At 34.4% G+C, this 10660-nt stretch overlaps 1 non-coding gene across 1 annotated transcript; it reads right to left on the bottom strand.

Annotated features, from left to right (window-relative positions):
- Window positions 1–2985: 2985 nt before the first annotated feature.
- On the bottom strand, window positions 2986–3092 carry LOC124100782 (U6 spliceosomal RNA). Its single transcript, XR_006854410.1, has one exon. It is a non-coding gene; the product is annotated as a U6 spliceosomal RNA (small nuclear RNA).
- Window positions 3093–10660: the final 7568 nt, after the last annotated feature.

Raw genomic sequence — 10660 nt, 5'->3', positions numbered from 1 at the left:
AATCAATAAATAAGCAAATGAACTGAAGATACACTTTTCAAAGAAATACGTAAAAATGGCTAATAATTATATGAAAAATGTCCAACATCCTTAGCCATCAGGGAAATGCAAATGAAAACTACATTGAGATTCTATCTTGCTTCCATCAGAATCCATGAATACAAAGGTCAAGAGTATAAATAATAATAAATGCTGATGAGGAGACAGGGGGAAAAAGAACACAGATACACTGTTCATGGGAATATAAATTAGTACAACCACTATGGAAATATGGGAAGGTTCCTAAAAAAAAAAATAAATAAAAATAGAACTACCATATATTTCAGCAGCACAACTCCTGGTATATACCCAAAGAAATTGAAGTCAGTATGCTATGAAGATTCCTGCTGACTCATGTTTATCACAGCACAATTCACAATAGCCAAGTTTTAGAACTAACCTAGGTGCCTGTCAATGGATGAATGGATAAAGAAAAGGTGGTATACACACACAATGAAATATTATTCAGTAATAAAGGAGAATGAAGTCATGCCACATGCAGGAAAATGGTTGGAAGTAGGCATCATCATGTTAGAAGCAAAATAAGCCAGAGTCACAAGGACAAATATTAAATTTTTTTTCATATGTGACATCTGGAAAAAAATTACATGAAAGTAGAAAGGTGACTTTAGAGAAGAGGAAGGGTATCAAGAAGGGGAGGGCAAGCAAGGGTAATTGGATTAAAAAATGTTACAGTGAAACCCAATATTCTGTATAACTAATATGTACTAGTGAAGAAGAAATAGGGCTTTTAAATGAAGCCAAAATAAATTTGACTCCAATATCATATTAGTAAAGTTTTGAACTTTAAAATTTAAAACTTGAGAATCAAAGGATACTCAAAAAGAAAACAATTTAGAACTAGATTTATCTCACTTTTTAAAAACTGATTTGGAACATTATTTAGATTGTTAAGTTATCCCAACAAAAGGGATAATAGGCAAGATTGACAAAATTTATTCATATTCAAAATTTATTCATATTTATTCATATCCTGTCAAGATGATTTGTAGATTTTTCCTTTTTCTTTCTTTCTCTTTTTTTTTTTTTTTGTATCAGGGATTGAACCTAGAGGTGCTTAACCACTGAGCCACATCTCCATCTCTTTTTTATATTTTATTTAGAGACAGGGTCTCACTGAGTTGCTTAGGGCCTCACTAAGTTACTGAGGTTGTCTTTGAACTCAGATTCCTCCTGACTCAGCCTCCTGAGCCACTGAGATTACAGGCATGTACCACTGCACCCAGCTGATTTTTTATTTTTAACTAAATTTACTCCCATGCTTAACAAACAAAAATAATACTAATTATGTAAGTCCAGTGTGGTGTGTAATTTATTTATTTTTTGCCTTCTTGAATTTAATGTAAGTAAAGTTATCTTTAACAAAAGTATGCATGCTCTTTTATGCCAAACACTATAATATACAAAAATAAAATAACCAGTAATAAGTTTGAACAAGATGAACTATCTCCACCAGTAGAAATTATAATCATTGATGGCAATATGAAGAACACATACACCAAAAAATGGAAAGATATTCAGTGTTCATGGATTGGAGAAATATATTTTTAAATTTCCTTACTATTCAAAGTGATAAGTATACTTAATGTGATCCTTATCAAAATGTCCATGACATTCTTTACAGAAATATTAAAAAATCCATGAGATTCATATGGAATTACAAAAGGCTAAGAATAATCAAAGCAATCTTGAGCAAAACAAAGCTGAACACATCAAAACACCTAATTTCAGAACATACTACGATGCTATACGGATCAAAAAATCATGATTTGATGTAAAAACAGGAACATACACCAATAGAACAGGATAGAAAAATCTATAAATTAACCAACGTACTTATAAGCCAATTGATTTTAGACAAAGTCTATGCAGTGAAGTAAGTACTATCTCTTTTTAAAATTTTATTGTTTGGATATGTGGTATCCCCCAAAAGCTCACATGTGGACAATGCAAGAAGGTTCAGAGAAGAAATGATTGGATTTTGAGAGTCTTAACTCAATCAGTGAGTTAATCCCCTGACAGGGATTAACTGAGTGGTAACTGAAGTGGTAGGGTGTGGCTGGAGGAGGTGAGAATTAGGGCATGGGCTTTGGGGTATATATTTTGTATCTGGAAAGTGGAGTCTCTCTCTCTACTTCTTTTTTTTAATTGAAACTGATTTTTTTAAATTAATTTTTTTAGTTTATATGTGACAGCGAAATGCATTACAATGCATTACAATTCTTATTACATATATACAGCACAATTTTTCATATCTCTGGTTGTATACAAAGTATATTCACACCAATTCATGTCTTCATACATGTACTTTGGATAATAATGTCCATCACATTATACTGTCATTTCTAACCCCATACCCCCTCCCTTCCCCTCCAACCCCTCTGCCCTATCTAGGGTTCATCTATTACTCCCATGCTCCCTCTCCCTATTCCACTATGAATCAGCCTCCTTATATCAGAGATAACAGTCAGCATTTGGTTTTTTGGGATTGGCTAACTTCATTTAGCATCTTCTTCTCTAACTCCATCCATTTACCTGCAAATGCCATGATTTTATTCCTTTCTAATGCTGAGTAATATTTCATTGTGTATATATGCCACATTTTTTTATCCATTCATCTACTGAAGGGCATCGAGGTTGGTCCCACAGTTTAGCTATTGTGAATTGTGCTGCTATAAACATTGATGTGGCTGTGTCCCTATAGTATGCTGTTTTTAAGCCCTTTGGGTATAGACTGAAGAGAGGGATAGCTGGGTCCAATGGTGGTTCCATTCCCAATTTTCCAAGAAATTTCCATACTGCTTTCTATATTGGTTGCACCAATTTGTAGTCCCACCAGCTGTATATGAGTGTACCTTTCCCCACATCCTCGCCAACACTTATTGGTGTTTCTCTTTATGATAGCTGCCATTCTGACTAGAGTGAAAAAATATAGAACGCTTCAAGAATTTGCGTGTCATCCTTGCACAGGGGCCATGCTAATCTTCTCTGTATCATTCCAATTTTAGTATATGTGCTGCTGAAGCTAGCACAGGCTGTGTAATTTAAACATATCAAAAAATTATAATTGTTACATCAGCTAATTTTTAGCTAAAACAAAAACAAAAATATTCTTTTTAGATCTACGAGTAATAACTTGAAATGCTTTTGAAACCATAAGTAAATGATAACCCCACTTACATATCATAGATAAAGATACAGATTATGTTTCTGCCCCAAAAAAGAGAACTATACTGGGACACACTCTCTAATCAAAGCAAACACTTGGCCATGTTTAAGAATTTTTAAGAAAGCTTAAAGATCAGAAAGAGAAGCATCAAGATTATTTTACTGAGGAAGCAGAGCAGGTGACCAGCCAATAGTTATGAATTCTTCATTGGCCCTGAATAAAACCAGTTTTGCAGTGTTAGACACACAGAACAGTCAGCAGTCAACCCCTTGGCTTACATTTCTCCTCACTGGGAAATAATTCTTCAATTAACAAAAGCTCAATGTGAAAAAAAAAAAAAAGATATACCCACTAGTCACATTTCATTTTTACTTAAAATAATTTCCTCAAGCAACACATGAAGCATTTTTAACCTAGATTATCAATTTGTGGATAGTCACTCATACTTTTCAAGTAAGACTTCCTAACCCATATTTCCCTGTTTTATTGATAACTTCTTATCATAAGCATAATAATTTTAAAATGAAAAATCTATAAATTAACCAATTTTAATAATTTTAAAATGATATATTTGTACAAATTGGTTTTAAAGATAATTGTATCTAGCCCTTTCATTTTACTAATAAGAAAATTGACATTCAGAAAGGTTAAGTGATTTCCTGAATGTCACATATTTAGTTTATAACTAATAAAGGCTTTTTTGACTTTCAGCTCCAAAGTCATTAAAGGGCAAGAAGTCTTCAAAATAATACTAACATGCATTATATTGAATTACATAACATTGAACTTCCAAAAACTTCTTAATTTTCTCCTAAGGAATAAGATTCCCCTGAGGTTGGCTTTTGGAACTTAATTTCAGCACTGACACCTGTCTTCTTAAAAATCTTCTTTCACAGTAAGAACTTGTAAACACCTATCCTGTTGGCACCAAAACAAGTACAAATGTTCCTATCCAACCAAAATTTCAAATTAAATCATACTAATCTTGATTTATTTTAAAAAGCAAAGAAACCCCTAAACTAACAGTAAAGCAAAATGGAATTATGTTGATATTGGAGTCTTTAGCTAAGTTCAGCAGATTGATCAATTTGATAATCTTACAAAAAAAATAAAGAAAAAGACAAGGATAAAAAAAAAACATACAAGGATGGGTTTTAAGGTAATAAGATCTGTCCACATTAACTCCTCTCAGAGACAGCCAAGTTCACAATGCCTTGCATTATTTGTTTGGGTTGTTTGTTTTCCCCCCATTGATAAAGAGATTTTAAAAATACTGATGTAATTTCTATTGACAAGGTTTTTAATCATTCTCACAAGTCAACTTCCCCAAGAGTTTTCAGAATAATAGCTGGAGGGACTCTTGAAATGATGAAAATTTTAATAGGATGCCAGTGTATAGAAGGATCTGTCCTTCTTCTTTGGTGGGAAGAAGTGGGTAGGAGGGAACAATCTGGTTCTTGTCAAAGATGTGATCCTAGAATGTGTAAATTGTTGGCATCTCAGGTACCTTTTCTAGAATTAAGAGAATTGCAGAGGGAAAATATCAACAGAGGAAGTCTGTGGGTACTAATAACAGGAGAGACAGAAGCAGTAGCTCAGTCAGGGACAGTGTAAGAAAGTGACAAGAGTTCAGGGGTATGATGTCACAGTATTAACTGTGGATTACAGTTGGGAATGGGTACACAGGCAAACCTGTTAGGAAAACCAAACAATGAAACTATTTGAATTGAGGAAAACAACTTGCTTTTGTAAAATAAGAGTTTGAATTGGTGCACTGGATCACCAACTTATTTTGTCTTGCTGTTTTTGTTGATTTTGCTATTTGCCACATTTTCCACAGACATGTTCATTACAAATGGGTACACCCAGAGTAGTTTACAGGTGTGTTGGTATTGGTCAAATTTTTATTACTGTGACCAAAATACCCAGTAAGAACAACTCAGAGGACGAAAAGTTTATTTTGGTTCATGATTTCAGAGGTTCATTTGATGGTGATCCAAGTAAATTACTCTGTGCCCAAAGTGAAGCAGAACATCATGGTGGAAGGGCAGGTGGTAGATCGCTGCTCTCTGTAATGAGGCCAGGAAGGAGTCAAAGAAGAAGGGGTAGCTGGATAGATGAGTCTTTCCAGGGCACATCCTCAATGACCCACCTCCTCCAGCCACACTCCTACCTGCCTATCCTTACTACCCAGCTACCAAAATAGGATGATTGATTAGGTTATGACTGTCGTGATCTAATAATTTCACCTCCTGCTGAACACTGGTGATTTGGGGGAACACCTTATACCCAAACCATAATGGAGAGTAAAAGAAATGGAAGCTGACTCTCCACAGTAGCTCTATTTTTAACTTTTCGAGGAACTGTTATACTGTTTTCCATAGCAGCTGCACCATTTTGCATTCCCACCAATCATATTCAAATGTTCCAATTTCTCCACATCATCACCAACACTTGCTATCTTTTGTTTTTTTGGATAACAGCCCTCCTGACAGATATCAGGTAATATCTCATTGTGGCTTTGATTTGCTTTTTCCTGATGATTAGTAACAGAGTAATTTTCAAATACCTTTTGGATTTTTATATGCTTTTTTTTGATAAATGTTTATTCATGTCCTTGGCTCATGAGAGGAATCAAAATTCCTAATTTCAAAATACATTACCAAGTGACAGTAATCAAAACAGAATGGTGGGGCTGGGTTTGTAGCTCAGTGGAAGAGCACTTGCCTAGCATGTGTGAAGCACTGAGTTCGATTCTCAGCACCACATAAAAATAAATCAGTAAAATAAAGGTATTGTGGTCCATCTACAACTAAAAATTAAAAAAAAAAAAAACATCATGGTACTGGCATAAAGTCAGTCATATAGACCAACAGAACTGAATAGAAAGCCCAGGAATAAATTCACACATATTTGGCCAACAGATCTTTGACAAAGGTGTCAAGGATACACAATGGGAAAGGACAGTCTCCAACAAATGGTGAAGGATGAAATTAGACCCCTAGCTTACACCATCTCCAAAAATCAACTCAAATTGGAGAAAAAAAAATTAAACACAAAGTTTGAAACAGTAAAACTCCCAGAGAAGAACACAGGGGGAAGGTTTCACTGGTAATGGCAATGACTTCATCAATATGATATCCAAAGCAAAGAGGATATTAAAAAAAAGTGTAACTATATGAAGCTAGGAAGTTTCTGTACACCAATACGAGAGTGAAAGGCAACCTATGGAATGTGAGGAAATATTTGCAAACTGTATATTTGATAAGGGGCTAATTTCCAAAATATGTAAGGAACTCCTATAACTCAATAATAAAAACAAAATAAAACAGAACAACAAAACAAACCTTAATAACTCATTTTTTTAAAAAGAAAATCCTCTAATAGTTACCAATGAGACGGGGGATATGTGAAGTTTTTCATTTTTTTTAGACCACTTATTGGCTGTGTAATTTTTGGTTTTTTTTTACAGCTTTATTTAGGTGTAATCGATATGCAAAAACTGCATATATTTAATATGTACAATTTGAAGAACTTGAACATATGTATATACTGGCGAAACCACCATGACAAATTAATGAACAGCTCATCACTTCCAAATGCTTCCTGCATCCCTTTGCTCTGTGTGTGTGTGTGGTAAGAACACTTAACGTAAGTCCTATTTTCTTAACCATTTTTAAGTGCACACCACCATATGTAAACTATAGGCACCATGCTGTACAGCAAACATCTAGAACTCATTCATCTTATAAGACTATTTGTATCTTGAAATTTATTTCTTTAACTTTGTACCTGACTAGTAACTTGGCTGATTATAGGATGCTAGGTTGGATTCATTTTCTTTCAAAATTCTGAAGATCTGGTTTTATTATGTTCTAGTTTCTATTATTACTGTTGAGAAGTCTGGTGTCAATTTGATTGTTGATCCTTTCAATGGGCATAATTTTATTCTCACTGGAAACTTTTGAGATCTATTTGTATTCCTACTGTCTAAAATGTCATCACAACATGAGTTGCTGTGTGTTTTTCACACTTCTGATGTTAGGGTCTCAGAGGGTTCACTCAAGCTGAAAACTCATGCCTTTTAAATCACGAATATTTATTATTATAATTCTCATCATTAAATTTTCCTTTATTTATTTTTCTGGAATCCTATTATTTGAATATTTGTATTCTTCTATTTTTAATTTGGGTTTTATCTTTTGACATATATCATCTTCAATATTATATTCCAAAACTATATTTAATTTTTTTATATTAGGTGTTATGTCTTGGGTTTTCTCAATTTTTTCTTATAATTTGCTTATTTCTTTTTAAAATGGCATTTTATTATTTAATAGATGTAATACCTTCTTTTGTCTCTGAGGCAACTGATCATTGCTCTGATGTTTCCTTACATTCCAAACATTATTTATCTGTCCTTCAAATTCCCTTTATTTTCTCCTGTTTTTATTTCTCTCTTTCAAGGAGGAACTTTTCCAAAATTAGCAAAATGCTGACTGAAAACCCTATTTGCTTGGGCAGGACTTTTCAACTGGTAGATTTCACCATAGGGAAATTCAGCAAAAGTCTGGCCATTCCATCAAGGATTCTACGAATTATCAGTAGCAATCAATGTTTTGTTTTTTTTTCGCCCCCATTGAGAATTGTTTTGTTTATCTTAAAAAAAAATTGCCAGTTTTCTCTCTGGGATATGTGATTAATTCACAATATTCTTGAAACTGAGAAATATAGAGTGACTGAAAAGTTTTGTTTCTCTTCAGAGAATTTAATTCTATTTTCAAGATGGTACCTCTCCTTGGTCAGGTGATCCCTGGGGGTAATTTTTCTACAGGATCCCCAGTATCCTCCTCAGTGAAGAATAAATTACCTGGACACATAGCTTAGGACATCATCAAGCTGCTGGGAAACTTCCAAAGGATGTCTCTTATTCCAGCCCTCTGCCTCAACCCTGTGCACCATCAAATTAATGAATTGACTTTTGTTGTTGTTGTTGTTATCCACTCCACAGGCAGTGCCTTTTAAATGGTTTTCTTTAATGCCTATGTAGGTTGAGCACATCTGAGAAGTTTTCATATAGAACGTGTGTCTTTAGCAAGACATGAACTTAAGCTCAATATCTGAACTAATGCAGTGGAGGGAAAAGAGCATTGGGTGGGAGGATATACCATTAATAAATTCAAGCAACTGGATGAGAGTTACATACACACCAGGAGTTGGGGGGTGGTGCAAAGGCAATGGGAAAATAAGACTGACAAAAAAATAAGGGTTACTTTGAGAAACTACAGAAGATGGTTCAACAGGAACCTCCAATTAGGAGATTTCATGATTGAGCGGCAAAATTTGAAACAGGTACAGATTTATATAAACTTATATCAAGGCTGCCAGAAGAGAAAAATACTTCCACATACAAAAGACTGACCCAAAATATGCCCAGGTACCAGGAATAGAAGTGAAGATGAAATGATTGTATTACACGTGGAAAAATGAGAATTCATACCCTATTTGAATCAAATGTATGATATGTCAAGATCATTGTATTGTCTTGAGCAACTAATAAAAAAAAATTAAAGACAAAAAAAAAAAAAAAAGGTAGGCATGAATGTTGGCTTAGGATGTGACTTCCTTAACAAGACTCCTAAAGCTCAAGTAGTAAAATCAAGATTCAACAAATGGGATGGATTCAAACTAAAAAGCTTTTTCTCAGCAAAGGAAACAATCAATACCGTGAAGAGAGAGCCTACAGAATGGGAGAAAATCTTTATCACATTCACCTCAGATTGAGAATTAATCTCCAGAATATATAAAGAACTCAACACCAAAAAAAACAAATAGCCCAATCAATAAATGGGGCAAAGGAACTGAACAGACACTTCATAGAAGAAGAAATACAATTGATCAACAAAGATATTAAAAGATGATAATATCTCTAGTAACTAGAGAAATGCAAATCAAAACTACTTTAAAATTTTATCTCACTCTAGTCAAAATGGCAATTGTCAAGAATACAAGTAACAATAAATATTGACAAGGATGTAGGCAAGAAGGTACACTCATACATTGCTGGTGAGACTGTAAATTGGTACAACCATTAAGGAAAGTAGTATGGAGATTCCTCAGAAAACTTGGAATGGAACCACCATTTGACCCAGCTTTCCCACTTCTTGGTTTATACCCAAAGGACTTAAAAATTAGCACACTACAGTGAGAATACCATATCAATGTTTACAGTAGTTGAATTCATAATAACCAAGCTGTGGAACCAACCTAGATGCCCTTCAACAGATGAATGGATAAAGAAAATGTGGTATATATACAGAATGGAATATTACTCAACCTTAAAGAAGAATGAAATTATGGCTTTTGCAGGTAAATGGATGGATCATGTTAAGTGAAATAAGCCAATCCCAAAAAACCAAAGGCTGAATGTTTTCCTCTGATATGTAGATGCTAATTCACTGGGTGTTGGGGGCGGGTGCCTAAGGGAAAATAGAGGTACTTTGGAGTAGGCAGTGAAGGGAGGGGAGGAAGTATGGGTAGGGAAGATAGTTGAATGAATCAGACATTATTACCCTATGTGAATGTGTGATTACATGACCAGTGTGATTCTACATCATATACAACCAGAAGAATGAGGAGTTATACTCCATTTATGTATGATGTGTCAAAATGCATCCTACTGTCACGTATAACTAATTAGAATAAATTTTTTTAAAAGGTAGATGTGAGACCAACAAGGTTTCTTTTCCAAAAGCTATCAGTCACAAGTGGATTGATTATTACGATAGTTTTTAATATATGGTTATTAGCCAGTAATGCTTATTTGAATATGAACAAGATTAAATTAATAATTATGGACCTATACTGGTTTGTTCAGTATTAAAACAAATTGAAGTTAGGCATATTTAAATATTTTTAAAAAGTGAACAATTATAGAGAGATTTTTTCATGAATTTTGTGCATTTGGAGGTGTTCAGTCAAGAATTCTAGTTCAGGTATAAACCTGTGCATTCTTAAAATACATTTTTGCTCCAGACAAACCAAAGTTTTGCTCCTGAAATTACAATGGTAATTCAGCCAGACATGGTGTAATCACTCAGTTAGCATTTGGTGGGAACATTAGGACCAACAGCTCAGTCCCCAGGGAAAGTAACCCTTGGTTATTATGGACCAAAGTGCAGGTGCTCAATTTTATCTCATCTGAAAGGCAGCAGGTTCAGCAATTTAGCATCTCTTGCCACCACAGCAGGATGTTGATTAGTTTGGTACTGAAAAAGGAAATGCCATCTACAGAATAATCAGTTCTATTTCTTTATTGGTGGGCAAGAAGGTATGAGTATCTGCTCCTTGCCTGACTTCATGTGGAGGAGAAGGCCACATCACTGACTTCTTTCTGCCTGCATGTTGTCCCTCTTCTCCCCACCACAATGA

This window comes from Marmota monax, unplaced genomic scaffold (assembly GCF_021218885.2).
Source record: "Marmota monax isolate L192 unplaced genomic scaffold, Marmota_monax_Labrador192_F-V1.1 WCK01_AAM20220418_F8-fsc00037, whole genome shotgun sequence".
Lineage (NCBI taxonomy): Eukaryota > Metazoa > Chordata > Mammalia > Rodentia > Sciuridae > Marmota > Marmota monax.
Note: the sequence above shows the minus strand (reverse complement) of the source record. Positions and strands in the feature narration are given on the sequence as shown.